Source organism: Sinohyriopsis cumingii, chromosome 3, assembly GCF_028554795.1.
Source record: "Sinohyriopsis cumingii isolate HCF-2022 chromosome 3, ASM2855479v2, whole genome shotgun sequence".
NCBI classification, from domain to species: Eukaryota; Metazoa; Mollusca; class Bivalvia; order Unionida; family Unionidae; genus Sinohyriopsis; species Sinohyriopsis cumingii.
Genome location: NC_142963.1, coordinates 86732279 through 86759816, shown reverse-complemented (window position 1 = coordinate 86759816; position 27538 = coordinate 86732279).

Genomic DNA, 27538 nt, shown 5'->3' with positions numbered 1-27538 from the left:
GCAAGAAGTGGAAATATACATCTCGTTTTTTTCTAAGTCTTTAATGGTGCCCGCAGAGGATCAAGTCGCACGCCAGTTTTGATTTCTTGGCGTCATTGTAGTGTTTGAGCTGAAGTTGAGTCAGTGGTAACTTATTTAGGCAATTTGATTTCAGCAATAGTTTTACTCCAGATTTCTTCGCTGATGCTGACTGTAGCTTTTTAATCTGACCAGGCGTCAGGAAAGATTCACGTGATGATATGGCATTATAATATCATGGATGATTTAATTACATATCGCTGGGATGGATCACATGTTATCTACGCACATGTTTACCAATGGTGCATCAATGACTCTCATTCGTCCACCAACACCCTCAAACTGCATTGTTTTGTCTAATATTATAACAGCGATTGTTCTATAACCACCAGCGCGAGGTCGTGCTAAACAAGCTCGAAAATACCAATTGTCTGAACAAATCCAAGTGTTCCAGTGAAAAATAATAGATCGGATATAATTTTGTAAAATTCGATGGGATATTTGCAAACTGGAATCAACATTCTGATCACGCCTCATGAATATCATGAAACGATGATATGCACGATAAACATGATTGTTATCCAAGTTCAGTAACGCTTCTTCAGATGGTTCTTAATGTCCGTTTATTCTCAGAGAAACTTCACTAACCGTAAGTGTGTCAAACACCATTAGATTTCGTTCCTATGAATCTACTCGAGTGTTATACTGAAGCGCTATGAATATATGTCATGGTGCTGAAACTCTCTGCTGTGATGCTATCTGCCATGTAAATAACCCAACAGCATTAATCTGAATACTGTCTGTGCTCATCGTCAACCGTGATAACGTTGATTTACCATGAAAGAGAGCAGCCGTTGTTCTTCAGTCAGCGATGGTATCATTGTTGACATCCAAAACCAATGTTTTGTTAGCATTACTATACCTGCAACTGCAGCATATCTTGCTATATTGCACTATTGTCCATGGCTTTTCGAACAATTACAACTGTATGTTTAGCACTGAAGATAACTTTTCTCAATTTACGGCAAAATCCGATGATATGTGATAGTGGAATTGCACATGAAAATTCTTCATTACCGTTTAACATCGATCGACGTGCTGAGAATCCATGGTTGAAGTTTTCATTCATCCATGCAACTTCAGTTACTGCGGCATTCATTGTTATGTTATGGTCCTCAGGGTGATCAGTGGTGTCAACTTCAAACATCATTGATAACGTCAACATTTTCGAGACCTGATTAAATATTGTTTCCATCAATCATGTATAAGGCACTATTGAACAACGCTATAACACCATTATTAACAAAACCAACTCGATCTCCAGTTCCATAAATTGTATCATCTGCTGTATCATCTGCTGTCAAAAGTCTACCTTAAGTCTCAATGAATGCCTCAACGGGCAAGAAATATATGCTTGTATCCTGAACTTGCAGTTCGATTCTTCCACGTGCTTCAGGTACACGTGCATCATAAGAATAATACTCACCGATTCATATTTGAGGACTGGCGCGTCCATGGCAAATGCGAAATCAGATACACGCTGGAACATCTTGTTTATATTCGCTGTTATTTAAAGCGACGTCGAGTTAGACCACTTCCTGCTGCTAGACTTGCTGTTATATTCTCTCTCTCTCTCTCTCTTTCTCTCGACAGCTTGCTGTTTTGTCAGTGACAAATCGGCTTATTCTTTCAGCCGTTCATTTGCAGCTTGATTTATTATTTTACTGTCACTTGTTGCTATCACTTCGGTGCTTGGAAGTGTAACTTCCAGCTGTTTTACTGGCTGCGGTCGGACGGCTGGCGATCTGTGTATTATCCGTGCGAGTTTTTGTTTGATTCCTGAGAATGCTTTACCAGCAACATCATCAACGGTGACGATAGCCTTGTCAAGAACAACGTTGATGACTTTAATTCCTAGTTGTTTTGCAATCGGGAACGCTTATGGTGCTATCGTTCTGAATAGACCTTGAATGACATCGCTGAGTCCATCACCGTAGATAACTTTATATGTTGGCAATCGTAAATTGATTATTTTGTCGGGGCCCCGAGTGGCCGAGTGGTCTAAAGCGCTCTTCGTTACGGATCACTGCCATCTCACCTCTGTCTGCGGCGGTTCGAGTCTAAGATTCAGCCAATGTGGGTATGTGAGAAAGCTTGCCAGTAGCTTCTCGTGGGTCAGTGGTTCTTTCCGGGGTTTTCCGGGTTCTTCCTCCACCATTAATATTGGCCGCCATGTATAGCCTATCGTGCTGAAAATGGCGTTAAACCCACAACAACAACAACAACAACATTATTTTGTCTGTCTCGGGTCCACGTTGAACATTGTGTATGATCATTATTTCCTCGTTACTGATCTAATTGCAAACTTACCGTTGTTAAGATTAGTCGCTGTACCAATCATTGGTAACTTCATCGACAACTGCCCGATAAACATTGATATCCATGATACCACCAGTGAATAATAGCCGACAGACTGAAGCTGCTTTATTTATGATTTCTGGGGAATTATTGCCGGCTCGTCGTCGACCATTCAGAATTTCAAGTCGATCAACGTCGTTAATAACATTTCTGGAACAAAGTTTATCTAGACTCTCAGGTATTTGTTTTTATGAAGTTGAGATAACCCACACGTCGCAAGACCACTTCCAGTTGTTTCTTCTTCCTCAATACGAGGTGGTCTAAACTGTGATTTTTGGGGCGATAATATAACTCCAGGTAATTGCGCTCTGTTAACTTCTACTTGTCTCGCAAAATTTGCAAATTCATTCTAATGTTCACCAGCGATTCTAGATATACCAGGGCACTTTCGAAATAAAAAGAAACCCAAATGTTTTTTTCTGAAACACTTGCAGTGTTTGGATCTAATAATTTATTATGAATATTGGAATGCTGCTACCGCTATAGTTCTGTCTCATAATACTTTACGACCTTCTTCGGTAAATCGGGCTGGTGGTTTTGGTTTTGGTTTTGATGGAAAAGTATCCTTCGCTTCGCCGATCTCCTCGTGAACTTTGTCAATACCCTCAAGTATTTCTTCTTGTAATTGTAGTTGAACAACAGCTATTTCAGCTGTATGATATCGTAGTATTGTTTCAGTGGCATTGGTTCTTTCTGAATTTTTTCCAGTCGCTAGAGCAGTTTTCTCTAACGTGGGAAGATCTTTAGTAGCATTCGTGACCGGTTTAAACAACTCTGCTGCACTTTCTACAAATCCCTCTTTGATCTCCTGACGCTGTTGTAGTTGATGTTTGACAGAATCACAGACGCGGAGATATTTCTTAATCACCTCTAGTCGTTGTCGAGCTAAATTAGCTGTACGAGATTCCATGGTTAGCGCAAAATCGCTCATTATTATTATTACAAAGACGATTTAATTACAGACCTATCGCCGGTAGCTACCATCTTCTTGCTCATGGTCAAGCACCCATCAATAAACAGCGGCGCAGACAATCAACGACGATCTACCACCGGTCGTTCCCTGATCATCTACAACAGCAGGGAGGGACAGTGCACTGTACGGTCCAGCCTCCGGACGAGTTAGAGGCCTCGATTTATCCTTCTCGACCTTGTATGTCCATTTTTGCCTCCTTCTCTAATTGGGTTCTCTAATTCATAGACCTAATGGATATACTTCCGGATAGGATATCTCGCCTGTGTGATAAATAGTTGTCTATCTATTACACAATATCTAAAGACATCTTTGTAAATCATGAATAAACTGACGGGTTTTGTATTTATGAATGTATCTTTACAACAAAATTTAGTTAAGAAGGAAACAATCTCTGTCATAAGACAATTCAAATTTGGGAAACCCCGGGCATTAATGGCAGTCAAAATTAATATTTACTTTACGATGGGAGAAACCTCACAGAATTAACCACAATGCTTTTCACATACAATAATGGAATCATATTCAAATATTCAAAGCATTTCTCTTATAAACTGATAAAAATCGGAACCTTTTCCAATGGACCAACGGCATTGATCAACGTTTTCATATATTATTCATATCAAAGCCATTTTATATGAATTACACAAGTAAAATTAGGGCTAACTGTTGGATGCACTTCATCTGGAAATATGGGATTAGCCGACGATATAACTCTGCTTGCAAACACACAAATCCATTTGGAAAAGATGTTTGATATGTGTAACAGATACTCCATGAAAGTAACCTCCAGTGTTAGTAAAAACTGAGTACTAGTTTTAAATCATAATAGACAAACTGTATGCTGGAAGTTTGAATTGAAAATATTAGGGGTGAAACGATACCACTTTGCCGCATATTGATACGATTCACGATACACAGCCTGCGATACGATAAATATCAATACACATATGAACTTGATGGTCTTTCCATCTTTTGGAGGTAGGTGAAGCCCCTTTATGTATATTAGCATACTGGTTGTATTTTGAGTATGCAGTTTACAGATATAGATTTAGTTGTCATATATGTATATGCAATTCACAATTCATGGTTAAATATTTACTTATCACTTCTCCCTTTCTTCCTGCTCCACCTTTGTATAGCTCTACTGAAATCAGAACCTTTAAAAAATGTCACCTCTATATGTGTAAGTATTAATCTGTTAATTATTTTTTAGAATAATCTGTTCCTTATCTGTGTTTGAATACTTTTCTTTGCTTCTTTCTGAAGGGGCACATGCATAGCTAGCTTTGTCATCTTGAAGATCTTGTGGAACTGATCTTTGTGGCTGTTATTTAAAATTTTCCATAGCTCACAGATATTATCTTTTGGATACGTGTGCTCCAAAATGGGATTTTTCACCAAGATAAACTTACATCTTGAATGAGTAGTGTAATGACTACCTTGCCAGAGTTCTTATTTGTTCCACAATGATGTATTTAGTCAGTCAGTGCCATAGTCCGCTTGTGCCGACAGAATTATTTAATTAGATATCTTTACTTCTTAATTTCATTTTTTATCCTTATTTATAAAGTTTATCTTAACCCTGATCTGGATATATGGTTTTGTTGCATATGATCTGGAGGGCTAAATTTATTCATAAAAAAAAAAAAAATGAAAATTGCATTCTACTTTTAAATTGTCTGTATTTTAAATACGCGTAGTATTGTGCCCTTTCTGCGATTAATTTTGAAATACCGCTGAAAGGGAGAATGACCGTATTTACCGAATGAAAACGTAATGGACCATGCCGAGAATCAGACATTTTGGGTTTTCTAGGTAGCTCGTATTTAAACACGCATTTGTCAAACATCACTGATGAAAAGTCCAGACTTTGCCGTAATACTTATTCCAGGGCGCAATGTGCCAATCAAATTTAATTTAACAACCATTCATCTAATGCTTGAAGAACCCAGATGTGTAAACGTTGCCTACCCGAAAAACAGATGTCGCGACAAGAAGAGTTAAATGACAATTGTTTACTTCACTGAGCACATTTTGATATGCGGGCCTTTCAGCTAATTTTCGAGAGTTCTCGCATGACTGTGATCCAAGTGTGCAAGTTGATGAAAATGTTGCACTATTCATGGAATCGCTCACCCTGACAGCTTCTCTGTTTAAGTACTGTTTATCAATGACTTTTGCGCGATGTTTCTATGTTGCTTTGCTAGTTCTTCCTGTTTGTAACGAAGGAAATAAGCAAGACTGGTTCCTGACTGGTAGTTATTATTTAACCTGGACCAGAACAAACAATGAGATTTCAGTGTGACATATTTCACCGTGTGATACACCGGTAGTGCAGCTTTCCAATTCAAGGTAGAAACTAGCGTAGAAGTGGTTATTAATGATGAGTAAAATACTTCATTATGCATGTGGAACACATTTGGAATGTATCCTATATCCTGAACATTCTGCTGGGTTAAGATACTTAGCATGGAATGGGGGGGGAGGTTACAAACCAAGTAAATTTGTTTTGTTATAATTTGCAGACGGCGTGAGAGTATTCTCAATAGTCGTTTTCGTTTTTGCTTATAAACACTTCTATATAGGACTGCATATGCTGTTTCAGATAAATTCTATATTTAATGAATAGCAAGGCAAACTAATAATAATTAATCATGACTACTAAAGACTAAAATAACTTACAGTAAGTATCGTTTTGTATCGATTTTCCATCTCTTGTATCGATATGTGTATCGTTGCAGCAAAAATGTCGATGTATCGATATATCGATGAATCGTTTCTCCCCTAGAAAATATACAATCATGCTGTATTTGAAATGTAGTTGAGCGTGTTGGAATTCCGATGTGTTCCAATATGAACTGTTTGTCAAAAGTAGACAAGGTTTGTATTATATAGGAAATAATTTTATTTTTATTTGTACCAAAAAGGTATAATACCATCAGTCCTTTAGGGCTGAGAATTTTGGAAAATTTTTCAGACTAGGATAATTAAAAAGTTCGAAGAATTTCACCATCAATGTACCAAACTTGTGTACGATTTTCTTCACACTACATAGTCAGGAATGAGTGAACGTTTACTGAGGATAAAGAGAACTGTTATAGAAATTGATAAAAGGACATTTAACTTTTTTGGTCACTTATGCCATCTTCCAGAAATTGCAATATCAAAAAGAACATTCTTATTCAGGTTATACATCTATCTTTCTTGAAAAAGATGTTACATAAAGGAAAGGTAGTATACCAGATCTGTGAACCATTTTAAAAGGTAGTATACCAGATTTATGAAATAATTTGCACAAATAAAATATTTATGAATAAAATTATTTTTTGTTAGAGGCAAAATATTTCTAGAAAATGCAGTGGAGACAAATTATAAAAGAAATTGCTCCACTTAATGAAAACAAGCACTTATGAAACTAGTACCATTCTTTTTCAGGTTATATATATATCTTGCAAAATATACCATGTAATTTTGTAAATATTTCAGTTTCTCTTACATAGATGTAATAGTATATTATATAGAGGTAGTAATACATTACATGGTTGTAATAATACCTTATTATATACTTTTTTCTCTGTTAACTTTACATTATCAAAATCGTGCATTATTTTACGATACTGAACACCTTGATATTGTACGCACATGTGCGGCAAATGTGACTAATAATAGTATAGTGTATTATGAGCTACTTGTCAAGAAATCATGTAGTAGATGCTAAAGGTTTTGGTTGATTAGATTTGTTTGCGACTGAACTAATTAAACTGTTTCGTCCATTTGAAAGTATATATGATAAAATTAACGATATATACTTTCAAATGGATGAAACAGTTATGAGTTCACTGAGTCAGAAACGAAACTTTCAAACAATCACACGACTGAACGTGATATTCGCAATGTCAACAACAAGCATGAGAGACGCGATAATTGAAAATACCGTTCTGATCATTGAAACAGTTATTTAGAAGAAATATCCATATCTTTTCACAAATAGAATGGTTCAGACTATGACCAATGTTCTCTAGGGTCTATAAAAATATAGCATAGAAAAACATATTGAAGGGCTATCACATATCTATTAGAGACATACCATTGTATAAGTCTGTAAAAATACTACATTCGAGGGAAAAAATGCATCTGAAGGTTTTGGTAGGAAACTAAAAGTCCCAGAGCCAATGAGCCAAGACGACGAAAAAGTATATTTTTCGCAGGCTCAATGGACTGTCACACAACAGTTACTTTGCATTTTTCCCCGTGTAACTATTTTGATACAATGTGAGGCTAGCGATAGAAGACACACAGAGTATGATATAGGTCATAGCTGGGTGTCCCTCCAACAACGAGATGAAAGTGACAGGGTATAAACAACCCTCCAACAACGAGATGAAAGTGAAAGGGCGTAACGAATGTCTTCTTTGGCTGGTAATAAGAATGGCAATAAATATACTTACATTTATACATCTTGAATTTCCTCAAAATGTACATTCTTGTTTCTGCAAGTCCGAATGACATGACCTGAAAAACCTGATACACATCGAAACTGTACTGAAAATTCAAGTACATTTCCAAATATAATATAAAGGTTTTACTGCATTTGTATGGGAAAGCATGAACTCGTTTTCTCGGATGAATAATGTATTCCCAAAGATTGTGCAGTATTAATCCGAACAAAAACAATCGTCCATATTTTCCCATACCAATGCAGTAAGAGAAGATCAATATGATATGTTCTGGAGAACACAGCTTTCATGCACAGCCCTTTGTATTCTTAAATTAATGGTATAAGGAAGGTAACTCAGTAGATCATGTTTCATATAAACCTCTGCAGTTGTGGTCCGGTTACAAATAAAGTTACAGTTGATTCAGACCCAGGGTCCAGCAGCAAGCAGCATGTAAAAAGAAGGGTAAAAATGCAGCTTCCATTAATGTTGGTTAGTGATAATTCTGCTTGTGTACTAAACTCGATTCCGATGGAAGACTTAAAACTGTCGTGATTGATGGATAGTCTCAAACAACGATTATCTGTAGGTTAACATTGTCGTTTCAATGTCTCTGACAATAATTCCCATAAATCTGTCCTGAAACCTGCTGCTTGCTCTAGTGGCACTTCAAACTTCAATTCATTACGTGTAAGGGGTGGTTCGAACTTTTCTGGAAGTCACTTTTTGAATCTCTAGAAAATGAAATTAATCCTCGGGAGCTACTGGACGTTTTTAATTCTTGATGGATCTTGACTTTTTCTGTCTTTTGCTAGAGGCTTTTGGGTCAGGTTCACTCTGAAAAGAAAACTTGATATCGTTTTATTCCCCAATAATTAACCAATCTCAGACACTCTCTAATTTATACAGAATTTTCTTACATTGCTTACATGCTCTATTTAAAAAAAAGCTTCTTATTATATTGTATTGCTACTGTGTATTATCTTCTTATATAAAAGGATTTCTCATTCTTGATATTCTACTGGTCTTGGAAGAAATATATTGAGAAGGTTGATTTATTTATTTAATTTAATATCAATAGATATAACTACAGTGCTGTACGATTTATTCCGGTATTAAAAACTGAACGTATTTATCGTGAAACATTCAAGGACATTTGGATGTCAAAATACTGTGATTCTTCTGTGGTGTTAGTACATAAGGACAGCGCAGTTTTCATTCAGAATACCTTTGGAAGGTATTCTGACTAACTGGATCTGTTGAAATTTACATAACTTATATGATTTTTTTAAAGAAATTCTATAACTACTGAAAGCTATTTTTTACATTCTTTAATTTTGTATTTTAGGGAAATAAATTTATATTTTAAATTATACAAAACTTGTTGGATTTCGCTCTATCTTGTTATGTAGTTTAAGCCTCTAGATCGTAACTATATATATATATATATATATATATATATATATATATATATATATATATATATATATATATATATATATATATAATCACTCCAATATTTGCCATTTTAATAGAGCTGTTATTTTGTTTTGTATGAATAAGAAGAAGAAAAAAATGTTAAGTGTATGTATTGGTTTGTTGGGAGTGTGTATTCTCACCCATGCGACAGAGAAATCTAGCTGTTTTGCTAACCTTACTTTTCTTATCTCAGTCTAGTCGTCTCAGACCAGTTGTCTCAGTCAAGGTGTCCACGTGCTCAGAACTACTTTGAAAAAAAGAAACCCTTGTTGTCTTCTGCTGTGCATGAAGTAGTTGTACTAAAATTCAAACAAAATTGGGTTTGATCCAGAAACACCCCCTTTATAAGACTACTGATATATTCCACACAAAATTGCAAGCAATTTCATATCTGATATTTCACAAAAAATTGATGGAGATTTCTCGAGATATTTTTAACGTTTCAGCTTTTGCAATAATATAACTCTCATCATCAGAACAAGTACATATTTATTTTACCGCTGATAAGAGAATCAGGTTCTAACATTTTGATAAAGTTTCCATGAGAAACGTAACATTTTTTAGTTCATCATCTACTGTAATTTTTGTATATTTGTTTTGCGATATTGGATTATAAAAATTGTCAATAGCTTTAATAAACTCGTTTGTGATCAAAGAAAGTTTATCAAAATATTCCGAATAATCATTAAAAACCAGAGACAACTTTATCTTGTTTCTATTTTTGAAGTACGTGCTATACTTCTCGATGTTAAGTAGAATCGTCATATGCTTACCCTGAAAGAGAATTCTCTTCATCTTTAACGTGGTATCTTCCGCCGTAATATCTTCCATTGTATTTCATATTTCACACAAAAATTTTAATATCGTTATTTTTTTAATGATATCGCTAGCGATTTACTGTAATAACTAATCTAAAAAAATCAAACTTGCTAAAAATCAACTCTATCAGACATTTTATGTCCCAACGCAAATGTATTAATTCCTTCAGAGCAGTATCTTTAATCATCGAAATTCCAAAGACCAGATTTTTTTTATAACATCCGTCTCAGTTTTATGACACTTCGATTTGATTGTCATCATTTATCATCGAAATTGCAAAGACCAAAATTTATTATAACATCAGTCTCAATTTTGTGACAATTTGATTTTATTGCCATAATTTCAACATGACCACTAAACCCGTCTAACGCAGACTTATAATTAAATAATCCGATTACTTTACCGACTACATTTTTTTAAATTCTCTTTACACATTTTTAACCTTATCGTCAGATAAGTTTAAGCAATACATTTTACTACGTAATCCAATAAATTCCTTTATAATTTTCATAGAAACTTCACCTTTAAACGTTTTCATTTTCATCGCAGTGAAATCAACTATTTGTTGCATAATCTGAAAGATCAAACAGATCCCGATATTCATAAAATTGTTTGTAAGTATCATCAGAATCTGTATTGTACATCAACGAGTCAGTACCTGTAATTAGCACCTCTGCATCAGGCCACTCAACCCTAACAAAATTGTAATGAAAGTCGTACATTAACGTCTTTGATACCTCAAGCAATGCCATACCGACATAAACTGGTTTATTCAACTTCAAGTTTGTTTTTCTCTTATGTATAGTGACAAGATTTTCATTAAAAAAATTCATACTAACAAAAGTATCAGATGCTACAAGGTTTTTTTTAACCAATTTCAGCATTACTGACGATCTCAATATTGACTCTCTTTCTGATATTTTCCACGGTCTTTCCAACGCCGCTGATGTTCATGAGCTTAAGGTAGTTTTTTCTTCTTCAAATTCTGTTCTTACAGCTGCTCTTCATCTAGTATTAGAGTCGATATAATCTTTCATACAGCGCTACTGATTAAACTTTAACACACGATGAAATTTTCTTCGTAACAGACCGTGATCAAGCACCTGTTTGAGATTTTCATAATCTAAAATATATCTCCGTTTGTCAAGAAGATTTGGTACTAGTTTTTGAACAACTGATCTACCACTAGTGTTAGAACTAGAGGGGTAATTACGTTGTTGCTCTGATAACAAACTGTAGTCGATCAGCATTGGCTCAGGACAAAACGGATAACCGTTATGTACGTCATGAAGATCAACGGGATAGTCAAGATCAACCTCAACAAAATTGCCAATATCATCTGGTACAATTTTATCCGTTTCCTTCCAAATTTGATCTGTACTTATCCAATGAAATCCGCCATACGGCATGGGCACAGACATTACATAGCCCTATAGGATATTGGTATCCAAATAAACTACGAAAAACGACAGCAACGTCTTATCATAGTTGATCATGTACTTGTTATTAGCTTTAGCATATTTTTTGTTATAACGCTTATTCCACATTGAATGACACGTTCTGTGAAACAAAACGTGTCAGTATCTGTCAGCAACTCGAGTTTTATTTTGCTGTGGCTGAGTAATGAGTCCCAAGACAATCCCGGTGCTGAGTAATACCATGATGTGTCGAGTTCGTAGTTATCAGCGCTCACAGCTCTGACATTTTTGAATATATCTGCGAGCAACAACACATCTGTGATCAGATACAGATCATGATAATATTCAAATGTTTTACAGTCGAAATAATTCCACATTTGCTGACCATAATCATAGTCATTATCGCTGACACTTACAAGATTTAATCGAGAATTAAAACTTTCCCCGCCAGGCAAACTTGTTTCATAAAATCTGCTCCAATCGTCAAGATACTCGTATGGAAAGATGTCTTTTCTTTTAAGTAAATTTGCTTTGTCACCGAAATGATCAGTCAAATTATCGAACTTTCCACACCCTTTCACGAGTCCGTCTAACGATGTTCCATAAACTGTAAGCTGTCGATGAATCTTAACTTGCCTAGTGTATATTTTTCTGTGTTATTTGGGATACATTTTATTTCTTCGTTGTTATTGATTTTCAGACAGATAATTATATCTTTGTTGCCGAATGCTTCTACGACAATATGAGAATCGTATCCACGGAAATTATGAGCAACAACAGGAACAAAATCTGGTGCGGTATATTTAAGATTGCATTTGTCATAAGCTGGACCGCGATACTTACTGTAATATGACAGTAATCTCTTTTACTGGATCTTGAGTCGTAAACGCCTGCTCGAAAATATTACATATTTTTGCAGAAGCAAATTATGTTTCTTGTTTTATTGTAAGCGGTTTCATTTTCATTGTCGTACGTGCAACATCTTGATGGCATCAACCTCGCTAATGAGATTTTTCAACAACTACGGAGCAGGATTTTCTCCACGATAACGTTTAACGGGTTTTGATAAACGTTTATCAACAGCACATACAGTTTTGTATGCGACCCGACAAGGAACATATTTTTGTACTTTTCTTGTTGAGGATTTATAAGGGTTATTTTTCTACTTCTAGAACTGGATGTAGAATCGACTCGAAATCGTAGCGTTTTATAAACAGAATTTTCATCTTGTCTCTGTAGTTCGTGAACTGCAATATGTTTTCATTTTTACCTGACATAGATATTCCTTGTACGTTATAACGTTATTCTAGCTGACGATCTGATACCAGCTGAGACTTACATCCATTGAGACACAAGAAACAGAAATGTTTATTTTCGTTTTGCTTGCTATACTGCCCACCAACCAACACGTTAAAGTTTTTTATCCACACGTAATTGTTTATATAGAACAGGAAGTTTATTGTTGATTTGTTTGGATTTCGCGAGATCTGATGTGACTCGATCGCTGGTATGTCTTGGATAAATCTTTTATATATCATCATCTGCTTTAAACACATTAATACCACTTCATAAAAGTAAAATGTTTTGTTTCTCAAATTTTGGAATTTGATACTCGGAAACGGGAAATACAATTCCGGAAAAGTTTAGATTGTTAGAATGACAAATGTAAATTCAGTGTGCTTATCTGCTGAGAATAACGCTGATAATAACGCCCACTGGAAACATATGTTATCGTTGTTCTTGACAATAACAGAATATTTTGTGTTTTTAATTTTAGTTGCAGATCGACATAAGAGCTACCTCGCAATGGGTTATATTTCATATTATGAAAGAAAATTTTATCGAATCTTCAATCCGATCCGGATGTTGTATATTCATCAATCTTTTTCTATATCTCCTGAAATATATCACCTGACAATGACAACAAATGTGTTCCAATTAAATCTCGGCGGGATAGCGAAGTAATGTAAGGATCAATAAATTCTTCGAATTGCTATTGAGATGATTGCATCTAATTAGATTGCCGATCCGATGATATACTTATCTTTCAAAAACAAACAAGAAATTGTACAAGAATCTTCAAACCCTTGTACGTGCAAGCTCAGATTTTACGGTTGGTTGAAGTAGATGAAACAGATTTGTTGATGAGAAATTTGTTAGTAAAAGTTGATCATCAAATCTGTAGCTATTGTCAAATCCGGCAAATGCTGTTGCAATTTCTTTTTGGCTAATATTTTGTCATGAACAGACTTCGTTTCGCTATATCTGCAGGTTTTAAAATGATATAATATTGTCTTTTATATTTCTCTTTTAGTACGATACGAACTTGCCAATTAGAGATTTGAAAAACCCAATAGTATATGATGGCAAATTTATAATAACGACCTATCATCGTTAATAGTCTTGCAAGGTGCCATAAAATATTCTGGTGTCATTCAAATATCAATTTTTCGCTGGCAATGAACTCGGTGTTGTTATAAATCTCTAAACAAAAAATGCGATCGGAGTATTAACACCGGAGGGTTACAGGATAACAGCAAAAGCGGAAGCTGATAATGAATATACTAAAATGTTCAACACGACTTTATCTGGAAATTGTTCACTGATCAAGTCACCGACAACAATATTTCCAATTTGTTTTTGAAAGAGGAGTTTAAACCACATCCGATATCCGATTTGTATGAGGCTAGCAAAGGAGTTGTCAGGGACATTGCAAAGTAAGTTGTTGGTCGTAACATTAATATTGGATATTTGAAGGTGATGGTCAGAGGAAAAAATAATAATTTCATTAATTGTCTCTCACACAGATTTGTGTTTTCAAGTTTTTCATGGGCCTATCCCAAGTGGATTAGTTATCGATCATACAAACGGCATTATGATAGACAACCGTCTCGAAAATCTTAACATTGTTACACCAGAGGAAAATACAAAACTCATATCTGACAAAGATCTTTTGTCTCTTTTTCGAGTTCTGATACCTCGAAATCTGTTAACAGTACCTCAAAAGCCGAGTTAAGATCATATCCAACGATAAGATTAACATGTTTGCGATCCGTTTTATCAGTGATCATAAAAAATTTAGCCGCGTCAAACAGCAGTTTCATGTTCAATATTTTAGCTCTGACAATACTCCTTATTTCGTCTGGCATTTCTATTACTCTTATTAGATAAGACGAACAAGTTTATGTTGCAGCGCATCCACGATATAATTTCAAATATCTTCTTGCCAAAAAGATTTTTTTTAAAAAAACATTGATACATTGAATTTACTGTCACAGAGCATCAGATATTTTGGGAGATGCTCAAGCTGTTTATGTTTATTGGACAATTTGAACTTTACTGTCGTCAAAAAAAAAATATAAAATTTGATTTTATTTTGCAAAGATGTTGAACTTGTATATTTAAAAGAAGATCGAAGACAACATCTGATACCGTTGTGCAGACCAATAAAATGCAAGTATGTTCTAAAATATGAAAAGATCTACGCGATCTAATCGGATCGCTGGCGATCTAGTCAAATATCTTTGATTTACTAGTTGGAATCCAGCTGTTAAAACGATCACTGTAACCGCGCCATTTGGCAAAACATCGTTTACTACGTGTTTTTATTACTTGTTCGATAATAAATATATTGTGTGTTGTTAGTTGAAGTTCTTGCTCGTAGAAACTTTCTATAACATCTTCATTTGCAAGATCTTTAAGCTTATATGTGTACCAATATTGTTGTTAAAATCTTGTCGATGCTAAATACTTCCTCGAACCAGTTCGGGGTAAAACCTTTTTCAAATGTCTTTTTCGTTAATGAAATTCTGACACGATCACCAACGTTAAACTTATGACTGTGATATATATTCTCGTTTGGAAGAACCGGACTTTTTGTATAGCATCGTTCGGTGACATACCTGTTGTACAGTGTTTAGTTTTATTATAATCTGATATTATTGCTAGAAGATCATGATATATTTGTTGGTGTTTTTTGCTGTAAGCTGCTTGTATATCTTTTCTTTTATCGTACGATTGACTCGTTCGACAACGATACTCTTTCCTTCGTTACCAGTAACGTGTTTTATAATATTGTTTTGTCTTACAAACTGCTCGAAGCGTTTGTAAAAAAAAACTCTGATCCATGGTCGCTCCAGATTTTATTTTAGTTTTTGCCCAGTCTTAGCAATAATATCTTCTAGCACATTTTATCGTCGATCCAGTTTTATCAGAAAGAGGAACACTAAACGCGTATTTGCTAAAGACATCAATGACGTTAAACAGATATCCTTTGTTATCGTTGTATTGTGCAATATTCTGCATATCTGCGAGATCTATCGCCCAGATACCATCAATTGCGTTTGCGACGACCTTCCGTCGTATAAACGTTTCTTCTTAGGTCTGTGTAGCTCATGCGCTGGTTGTTTTTGACACACGTTTCTGAGGCATCGGGTGTGCTTGCATACCAATGCCAATTTTATATTTTACTCCAATGATACCTTTACTAGTTTTCCCTCAAATCGTTCTCACATATTATCTGGTTTCATATCTCTTAATTCGTGAAGCATTATACGATAGCAACCTACCTTGTCAACGACGTCATCACGATAACAAATATCATGACGCATCGCAATCGCATCAACGTTATTGTAAGGTTCTTATCCTGGTAACGAATCGTCATTTTCATCGAGTTGCTGATCAAGTGGATATCATAGACCGGTATATTTATGTCCTGAAAATGTCCAACCTCCATTTGGTTTTGGTAATTTGCCAATAACTTTATATGTATCCATTCCTGATCCGAAGACAACTCTATGATTGCAACGCTGACAATAAGCAACCGTCTTATTTTTCTCCAGGCACAGATCTTTATTCACATCTTCGCAATTACATTTCATTTACTTTTAGCCGCTTACAAAATTATCTTAATCGTCGGAACTTATTATCAGAGTGCTAGCACTCTGTGTTTGCATTGCAAAACGACCAGTGATTGTATCACCGGATTTATCTTGTTTAAGGAACATACACTTTCTCTTACCACAGACACCACATATACTTTTTCTGTTATTAGCGGTTGTTTCTGTTGTTTCATCGATGTTATTGATTTTGGTTCTGCATTTGAGACAATATGTTGACATTTTTATACTTAATATCAGACAAAATGAATGCCAGATTGTTTACGATCCAAGTGCCGCTTTGCGATCATTGCTGATACTTGGAAACGGGTCAAACTGCAAAATGAACTTTAAAAAGTAACCTGGCTTGCCATCATACTTGGACACTTGCGTCAAAGACATCTGCAAGAAAAACATAACGCAATCATAACCACAAGCTGAAGTTCCAATCGGTTGAAGTTGATTAGAGTGATGGTTTATTTTTATGTATATATTTTTAAGAAGTACTCTTTGATAATATCACTCGGAGGAAAACCGATCGAGTTAATGTAGTTGTTGTTGTAAAGCGCTACCCAATCCGTTCCAGATCCGTCCTGGAAATCTTGTATATTGATGACACAGCTTTGATTAGCAGTTGGTGATCTATTTGCTAACGTACATTTTGAAAATACTCCGATACATCCTCAGATGTCTTTAAGTTTATCAGCAATTTCAAAATTATTCAACGCGGACGATTTTATCTTCTTTTTCCCGGTAGCATCAGTCCTCGGCCACGACTTCCATGAGTCCGTCCTCGCATTGGGTACACCTGCATTCCGCATCCTATCCCTCACAGATTTGGTAATAGACTATCAGCTATCCCTGCAGGCAGTGGGCATATAAACCCGCCCCTGACCGCGTTGCGGTTCGTTCTTGTGGTTCTTACTTTGTTTTCATAGGAGGTTTTCGTGCTCTTGTTGTCGGCATTGTTATATTTATCGATCAGATAAAAAATATGATTGCTCTGCAATCCTTTTACAGCAACTATTTGATTCAGTCACCGGCGACTCCCTCTCCGGATACAGCTTTTTGTCGCTCCTGATAATGCACCTGACGCTGCAACTATTCCTAAAGCCCATAGCACAGGCAGTATCTTTGGCAATAATGTTCGTGCTAAAGTAGCTATCGTTTATCCCATTGATCCGCCAAGTATCGCTTTCAATCTGGCAAATGCTGTTATTTGTGCCACTGACAGATCAATTATAAAAAGCTTACCTTTTAAAATTTTTCACCTGCTGTTGTGTTAGAAGTAATTTTGTTGGAAAGCTACGCATTTTGAAATCTATTTTTAATGAAACTGCTTTTCGTTTAGCTGTAGCTCATGCTAGTATTTTTATTACTCGTTCTGTGTCAAAGTTAATTATACTCATCATATAAAATTTTGTCAGCAGCAATTATAATAACATGAGCTACTACACAAAATTTGGTACGTTAATCAGTAGTTAATCTGCTAAAAACATAGTAATTACAGCGACAAAAATATTAAACTGGCAAATTATCTTAAGCTATCCGGTGACACAATAACCGGCAACATAATCATGTCAGGTCAGCGAGTGCTAGACCTTGAGACAATATATGCCCCTAAATAATAACTCACTAGCAGTAAGTTTTGCCCAACTTGATGCTGTCAGCATTAGTAAGTCGTCAATAACTGGTGGAAAGATGACCGGAAATATCAATATGAGTATTAAAAAAAGGATTGTAAATCTTGAAACTGAATACCCCCCCCCCCACTAACATAAATAATTCACAGGCGGTAAGCTATTCACAACCTAGCTCGGTAGATAACTCTGAGTTGTCATTATCTGGTGGGACGATGACTGGCGCGTTAGATATGGGTGGGAAATTAATATTTAATACCCAACTTGATAATATATTGTTGACCAATAACGTTTCTGTAACAAATGTAAATTTTGTCAAGGACATCTTTGTAATAAAATCCGGCGATACGATGACTGGGGCGTAAGATATAGTATCGAATAAATTAACAATGTCATATAACGCAACTGATGGATATGATATTACAAATAGATCTTATACTGAGCTGAGATCAACTACTGCAACAAACAGTGTTATTGATGTATCAGGTCAAACTGCTGATACACTTTACGTTAAGAAAAACCGGTGGTACAATTACAGGTAAGTTAAACATGGGCTCGAATAATATAAGAACGACTTATACTGCAATCGACGGATTTGATCTTACAGATAAATTGAACGTGGACTCTGAAATAAGTGCAGCATCATCAAATGCAATTACTGCTGCAGGTGTCAATTATTTTTAAAAATCCAGTGGTACAGTTACAGGTGCGATCGATAAGGCTGCTACATAGATAACTTCTATGTATGTGCCTGTATCTACGTCTGATCTTACCAATAAACAGTACGTCGACGGTGTTACGCAATCGCAATCGATTGGTGGTATTACAAAACGAGCTACAAATATTGTTGGTCACATTCCACATCTCGCAGATGCTATAGATAACAGATTTTTGGGCATCTGCATCAATTTATTATTCGGAAAATAAGCCAAATTATGCGTTTGCGTTTAACAGTCCTACTTCTGAAGAGTCAGAGTGGATCTCAAACGAAGAATCAAGTGACATTTTAATAAAAATACGGTGTTCAGAAGCTGTAGCAATATGGAAATTTCAATTACAAGGTACATGAAAATTTTGTTTAATTTATACCTGGAGATTTTAAGGATCGAGTGACAATTTGACATTGACTACGTCGTATACGGTATCAAATATTTATATTGATATTTCTACTGAGCATTTTAGACTTGATCCTGCAGTAGCCACAAACAAGTACTCGTATTTCCGGATTTATGTTTTAGAAGCTTCAGGGATTTATTCAAGTTTGTCGGTGTTTCAGGTATATACACTTGATGATTGTGGAGTGACGGGTTGTCATGCCGCCACTGTGGTAGGTGTTATGGTTGGGGTGTGGTGCTCCCAATATACTATTTAAATTATTATAGAAGTCCCTTCCAGGCTCGAGTTTGGTTGTAAGTTAAATTAGTGGATAATAGATGTAAAGTCCCGAGCCCCCCAGTCAGCAATGCCGACGGTTAAATGACTGAATATACAAAAAAGTGAAATTCAACGAATAACAAGTTAATGACAATTCAATAGTCTAATGATTGAAATTTCCCAATTACTTTCCTTCCGCTCGACCCTGTGAGAGCCTATTGCATCACTTGATTAGTAGTGTGAGTTAGATTTCCACCTGTCCTTGTATTCTGCTCATTTGTGTATTCTTCTCTCCTATTCCACAAATTCCTTCTCCTCTTCCTCCCGACTTTCTCCAAATTCCATCTCCTCCTCGACGTCTCTATACTCCTCCTCCTTCTCAACTTATCCTCCTCGACTCTTTTTCCTCCTCCCCCTCCTCGACTCACTCCATCAACTAGACTTGTCGACTCCGACTACTCTGCTAGTCTCACTTCCGTCTCCCCTCTTAGAGACTTGAGATTCAACTGAGCCGGAAGTTTTGTCCCCCAAAAAACTTCCTGTGAAAACACAAAGACAGCATAATATTTTCCTTAGCCCTCTCATATCACACTACTCCCAGACTATCATCAGATAATGGCTATTAAATTTATTCGGTCACGCATTCATTCACTTCGATATACTCATACGTTCTTGTATGGTAAAACAACGACGTAATAAAAGCACGGTATGAATTACCTCTCATACATACATCAGTAAATTGGGTCACATCAGTACATATTCCAAATCCCATTTTACTAAACAATATCACAGCAGTCAGATGCATTTCTTGACATTACAACTCATACAAAGTACACAAATATTAAAATATCCATGCTATGATATATCCATACATCCATTTTAACTAATCTTATACACTTCAACCATTTTCTAAATTCACAACTCAGCATGTGTAAATTCTAACATATCACATTAAATATATGCACTAGTTTACTATGAAGTAACCTAATAGCGAATTACAAATTTAATTCTGACCACAAGCTAACAATCTTCATAATTCTGTACATAATACTGAAGCTCATTTCTCAAATACGCATATAAATTAAACACTACAAAGGTAATTCTACGTACTAAACGATCCTAGTAATTAAGTATACATACTACACCTAATTACAATTACAATGCGGTAATATTCTGCAAAAATCGAGCAAATAACTTACTGACCTTTAAGAAGCTAGGTCTTTCCTTAGAATCTCCTTTCCAAGTTTTACCGCCAAACTACGAGTGGCTTCCCCGGAGTAAGCATATGTTGCTCAGCAATCTTCCTAGGCGAAACTTAATTTTCGCTCTCTAGTTAGAAGGTATAATTCGGATCGAGATTCTTATCACACCCTCTATCTCAATTCCGACTGGGTGTCGCACTGACCCGATCCAATCAACTTAGCGGACAATGTCCTTCTCGCTGTCTGTCCACGTGCGGACTGATTTAGAAAACGCCCCGGTCCCTCGCGGGTTCCTCTGATCTTTGGACTAAGTTGTAACACACAGGTGGAAAGTCGCGCGATCCAACGCCTGTGCCGATTCAAGATGTTGGGTCTTCTCTCTGGTCACGGTAACCTTGCGTAAGAGATTAACTCTAGCCTGCGGGAATGTTTAGACATGAACCATGGCTTGTGATAATACCTTAGTTTATACACGACTTACTAAATGGGGCTGAGCAAACGTGACAACGTTTTATGTGATTGTAACATATAATGTATGTTGATACTCTACCAATCAGGGTTGCAAACGAATTTTATAATTTTATACTAAACCCGAAAACGGAGATCTAAATAGCTGATGTTGATTCGCTAGAATCAGTAATTATTGAATAAGTAAGAGCAGCAAATCTAATTGCTAGAATGAAAACATTAACTTTAGGTTCACCCGGTCTAATGAAAACAGTGACAATTTTACTAGAGTTACTGGATTGAGAGTTCTCAGCTGAGATACGCGATCAGAGACTTTGATATAATTAGCAAAGACTGTCCTGTAAGTCACTGCGAGGAGAGGCGGTTAAAGGCTGACAAATATTTGATAAATACACTGTTTGAGCTAAATTAAAAAAATGTTTTGACTATTGATAAATCTATACTTGTAAAAACAAAATTTCATGATGGTAAGAAACCAGAGCAAGACCGACTAAAGAAGATTCACGACGAGCTAGACAAACTAGCGGAGACAACGAAACACAAGGTTTTTAAAAAAAATAAAAATCGTAAACTCAAGGACACGTTTGCTAAACGTCTAGTATTCCGTGTATTCGGTATGGGCTATTATGATAAAAAGAAGCTGTTATAAATAGTACATAACAGTGCTGACACTAACCTGCTAACAACAGCATATCTAGTTTTGATAGACGCCCTCACCGACGATATAGAAATATAACGTAAATCACATTAATGATGCACCAAAAGCAGTATCAGAAATTGAGTCCAGCATTGAGAAATATGATGATGTCGAACGAGATATATTTTATCAAGAGCTTGACGAAATTACAACTGTAAAAAAATTATTGACGAAGAATATGAAACACATAATAGTTGTAAATAGATTGCATTAAAAAAAGCTATATAAAAGAAGCTGGAAAGTTACTGACAGAAGAAAACTACAAATATATCAAAGAGCGGATAGCTGGGTACGTAAACCTACCCGCCATAGATATAGGGGAAGCTGATATTCACGGTCTTTTAAGTTTTGGAACGGCAAATGCAATTCTCAGGCAGCATCTGGGTACGTAAACCTACCCGCCATAGATATAGGGGAAGCTGATATTCACGGTCTTTTAAGTTTTGGAACAGCAAATGCAATTCTCAGGCAGCATCTGGGTACTCAAAATTGTAAATTGGGTCAGTTATGTTGTTAGTTATATCGACGAAACAGAAGTTATTTATCGTGATAGAGTTAATGATATTACTGAAATACGAATATATTTTAACCCTCCATTTTCATCCCCCATTTTACCAGATATACGATCTGATGATATCTCACCTGAAGTGTATGATAAGTATAGAGAGTTTCCTGCCGTATCCTATCAATAAAATAATTAGTGCTCTGATTGTTAAGGTTTCAGCTGAAAATACTTTTACTACGGCTAATGAAATAATTACAAAACCAGTTTCATAATGACGAAAAAAGAAATAATAGACCCCAATCATATTTCATCTAGTCTCCAAGACAACGATAGAGACGAGCTGATCAAATATTATAAATATTACCATTCAATTTTTATTTTACTGTATTAGACGCGCTGAATTATATTTCAATATTACTAACAACAGCTGGAATTGCTACAGCCGGCGGAACCGCAAACCCATTGTTGTTAATTGTGTTGGGGATATGTGTTTTCTTTATCAACAATAAATAAATAGATCGAGCCAAAATATGAGAACAAACATGCATCGTGTAAAATAGCAATAGCGACTTACAATAAAATTCTTAATCAACTTCGAGCTTATCCTAGAGGTGAAAAGCTCATATTGTTAGATCTGATACAGGAACTGCGAGTTAAAGACAATTTGCTCGTAGATATGATACCGAACAGAGTTGCAAAATACGAAAAATGACACTCAGTAAATTCTGTGTGAAATCGCTTGCATAAATAATGATAGTAAAATATTGTATGTGAAATATCACAGTACGAGCCACCTGACTGTAAAAAAAAATAAATATTAAAGGGGGTACCCAACGATCTGGTTGAATGACGTTCGATATCTCTTATATTGAGTAATTGTTATATTTGTTTTTCCATTGTGCGTAAACATACCCCATTGTAAATCGCTAAGTGCGAAACGAAATTTTAGAGCAGCGGGGGGGGGGGGGGCGAATCCGACATTTTGTCCAATCGTCATTTGGCTTAATTAATACTTTCTGCACTCAGCGGATCCGGTGTCGTCAGCGCCCGGTAAAAAAAAAAGACGACGTCGTCGTCTGGGGATCGTCCAATCGTCATTTGGTTTAATTAATACCTTCTGCGCGCAGATCCTAGCGTAGTCAGCGTCCGGTAAACACAGCGACGACCGCGTCGATGTCATCGCCCCCCTGCTGCTAAGTGGTTATTTACAATTTAACCGAATATTTGGTCAAGTCCGATACGATATCGTGTCCGAGGATCATGTAAATTTATCGTTACAAATCCATGTGGGGTCGACTGAGCATGACTAAAAAAGTTTCGAAAAACATTAAAGTCCATGTGACCGCCGCACCATGTCTGCCAAATATTTCGTAGCGTGTGTGTATCAACGCCGTTGAATACAGCAAGAATATTACAGTTGTCTCTGATTGCTTTTGGAATCTGAGTGTATCGTTGAGTGACATATATCACGTCAGTGTTTTTATGCCTGCCTCTGGAAAATATCCTAGCTGGGTGTTTTTGATTGTCTAACATAACATCATCGTACACGACTAGATTGTTAACGTCGCCATCAATATCATCGATACCTGGTGCATCATTGATATCTGTAATAAACTCGATGACATTTTTTTTAGCGATCGCTGATGCATTCTCGTTGAAATCTTTTAACACCTCGTAGCATCGTTGATCATCTACGCTAGGAGCAACCAAATACAACTTATCCCACTTCATCCATCTCATTATTAAATTGAGTAACAATTGCGTCTTGCCGGATCCAGATGGTCCGATGATAATCATCCGGATCGAGTTTGGTAACGCTGCAACATGCTTAACTGGTTCTCTTGTTTTAGTCGCTGAAAAGTCAATTATATTCATGTCTCTATACATAAATTATGGATCTATATTGTGTGAAGTGTAGAGTGCGTACTGGCACAAATGATATGACAACCGTTACAACAAAAAATAATAGATCGGCGCTTACTGGTAGGTGTGTACAATGCGGTATAAAGAAATTTAGATTTATTTCTATTAGACCCGGAGATGTTTTAAAAAAAAGCGAGGAGGTGATATTGCAGCCAAGTTATCAAAACTCCCCGGAACCCCGTGGGCAAAGTATCCAGGAGAAAAGCACCTTCCAGGATATAGCTACTGTGGCCCCGGAACGCGATTAGATATCAGACTCGATGATCAAAATCAGCCCAAACCCGGTGAGTATCCAATAAACGCTATCGATAAGGCGTGTCATGCTCATGATGTTGCTTACAAAAGTAGCGATCTGCAACAGCGTCATATCGCGGACGTAAAATTAATTCACGCGCTAAATGCTATTCCTGATAAATCCTTCAAAGAAAAATTGGCCTCATGGTTGGTAAAATCGGCTATGAAAGGTAAATTAATGATTGGAAGCGGAGCTTCTCGCGCTGGTAATTGAAAACGCTAGCGTTTATAATAACAACATGGAATCCATCTATTATTCTCCGAGAGGATACTGGAAGGGGAAGGCCGCAATTGGTAAGCTTGCAAGCGCTGAAAAAGTAACAAAGGCCACTGCGGCTAATTGGTTATCCAAACAGGCTATATGGCAAATCTATCTACCACCGCCTAAACAAATCAACTTCTCGCGCTTTGATGTCAGCGTACCTAATGAAGTTCATCAAGCTGATATACTATTTCTGCCGCATGACAACGGTTACAAATACGCGCTAACTGTAGTTGATGTTGCGAGTCGATACAAACAAGCGGAGCCGTTAAAAACAAAGTCAGCAACTGAAGTAGCCGCTGCGTTTGAAAGAATTTATCGAAGAGGTCCTCTGCGCTGGCCAAATCTATTACAAGTTGATCCTGGTAGTGAATTTCGCGGCGCTGTTTTATCAACGCTGAAACATCATAGCGTCGCGGTACGACGAGGTCATACTGCGCTACATCGTGATCAGGCAATTGTTGAACGATTCAATCGGACTCTTGCTGAACGGTTATTTGGATATCAATACGCGAAGGAATTTATCCAAGAAAAACGATCTCGTGAATGGGTCAAAAGGTTGCCAGGCGTAATTGCAGCGTTAAATAACGAGATTACCCGAGCAATCAACATGAAGCCCAGCGACACGATTAAATACGAGTATATACCCGGAAGATCAAAAATAGATAGCGTTTCCAAGCCGATTCTCGGCGATGTTACCGTGAGATATCTATATGAACCAGGAGAGCTTGAAGGCGGTAAAAAAAGAGCTACTGATCCTATCTGGAGTGTTACCACACATAACATATCAACGATAACACGATCAACTGGTAGACCACCGATCTATAGACTGGATTCAACTGCCCCACAGCGAGGGTTTACACGCGAGCAACTACAAGTGATACCTGACGATACTCAATTACCCCCGCGTGGTCTTAACTAGCGCCGTTGCGTCTATTGCACTCAAGACAGGTCAATCTCACATTGTTTTTGACATGACCAAGACTGTTATCGATCCTGTCCACGGTAAATTGGCGAGCGTCTTTATCCGAATAGCGCCAACTCATTATACAATTACAACTCGCGCAGTGATTATTCTGTTGTTGTCGTAACGCAATTATTAATTCGGCATCAATATCAAAACGCCGCTGTTTTTTTTTATCCTGTTGGCGGTAACCCGAGAGTTTTCTATCAATGACGCTTGCATCGATGATGTCGTTGTCGTTGGTGACTCCGTCACTGACTCCGTCAATAACAATTCTTCGAAGCTGATTTATCCTCCGTACTCGGGACACTGCAAGATAGACTAGATTCGACCATTCGATGCGATTATCAACCATCCAAACAATTGTGTCCGTGATGGTTAGTCCCTGCGAGGAATGTATTGTTGTTGCGTATCCTAGCGTCCACGGGGATTTATCAGCACGTAGCGCGTCCTCGACGACGCTGATATCAACGAGCACAATATCATTCAGCACGAGAATTTGTTTTTCTGTCCGGCCTGGAATTTCAACTTCAGTGTTCTGCCGCCGTGTATCCGCGGGTCTATAACATAACGGCACTGGACGCGTTGGAAACTTTTCCTTATGCAACGTAAACAACTTCCGCTGAAGTGTGTCTCTGACTATCTTTCTACTCGCTACAATCAAATCGTTTGGTCTCCATGTTTCCCAGAATTCATTTAACGGCGTTTCCGGAATCACCTCGCGGATTATTTCACACTGAATTCTATCCGGCTGTAATCTGATTAATTTTTTAACCTCGCGCAGTTGTTCATCAAGTGCTCGGTAATCAGTATCGGTTTCTTCATAATAGTCCACAAAACCCTTTAACCAATCATGTGGGCCCTCGCCGACAAATGGTGGTGGTTGACCATGGTCGCCACACATGATCACCGCTGTATTCGCGAGCAGCAACCAATTAAGAAACATTTGTAAAACATCTAACGAAACAGTACATATTTCTTCCCAGATGATAACCTCAGGAATAAATTTTTCCCCCATTCGATCAGGAGTCCACTCACCGCCGCTGTATCGAAAAAAGCTGTGATAAGTAATGGCGTCAACATTTCGGTGTTTTATCTCTCGCGCTAGTCTATGGGTCGGTGTAAGCACGATTATACTTGCCCGCGTTCGAAATAATTCAATTGCCCGGGTCGTCTTTCCTGACCCGCCACAGCCGCTTAAATAAACTGTTTTGTGTCTACAAATTGGATCAGAACACGGTGGTGCATTAGACCATTCTGACAATTTATCACCGCGTAGGTAATTGTTTTCAACGGTGACATCTGCTGACGGGGAATAATCGCGTCGTATTTCATTTTTAATTCTCCATGTACCCCAACTCTCGTCCGGACTAGTAAACCCGGCTACGTCTTCCTTGTACTTTACGTCAACATAAAACGAATCAACGGCTACTCTAACCGCGGTGTCGGGAAATCTATTTATCATCGAGAATAAATTTATGCAAGCATAACCCAGCATAGACGCCCTCAAATGCGGGTATGCCGGGCTGTCTCCATCGCTGTAGGTAACAACTGTACCCAACCTTGTTCCATTGGACAAGAAAGCTGTTTTACAGTTCACGTATCTATTTTTCGCCACTGCGTCCTTGATTACAAAATCATATTCTGCGTCATCTATAATCAGCCGTGAGCAATATCGTTTGTAGTCGCAGTTTTTTCCACCTTGTGTAAACTTACCAATTATTCTTCTACCGAGATCTTTTGCCTCGCGGTTTCGTTGGTTGAATATCCT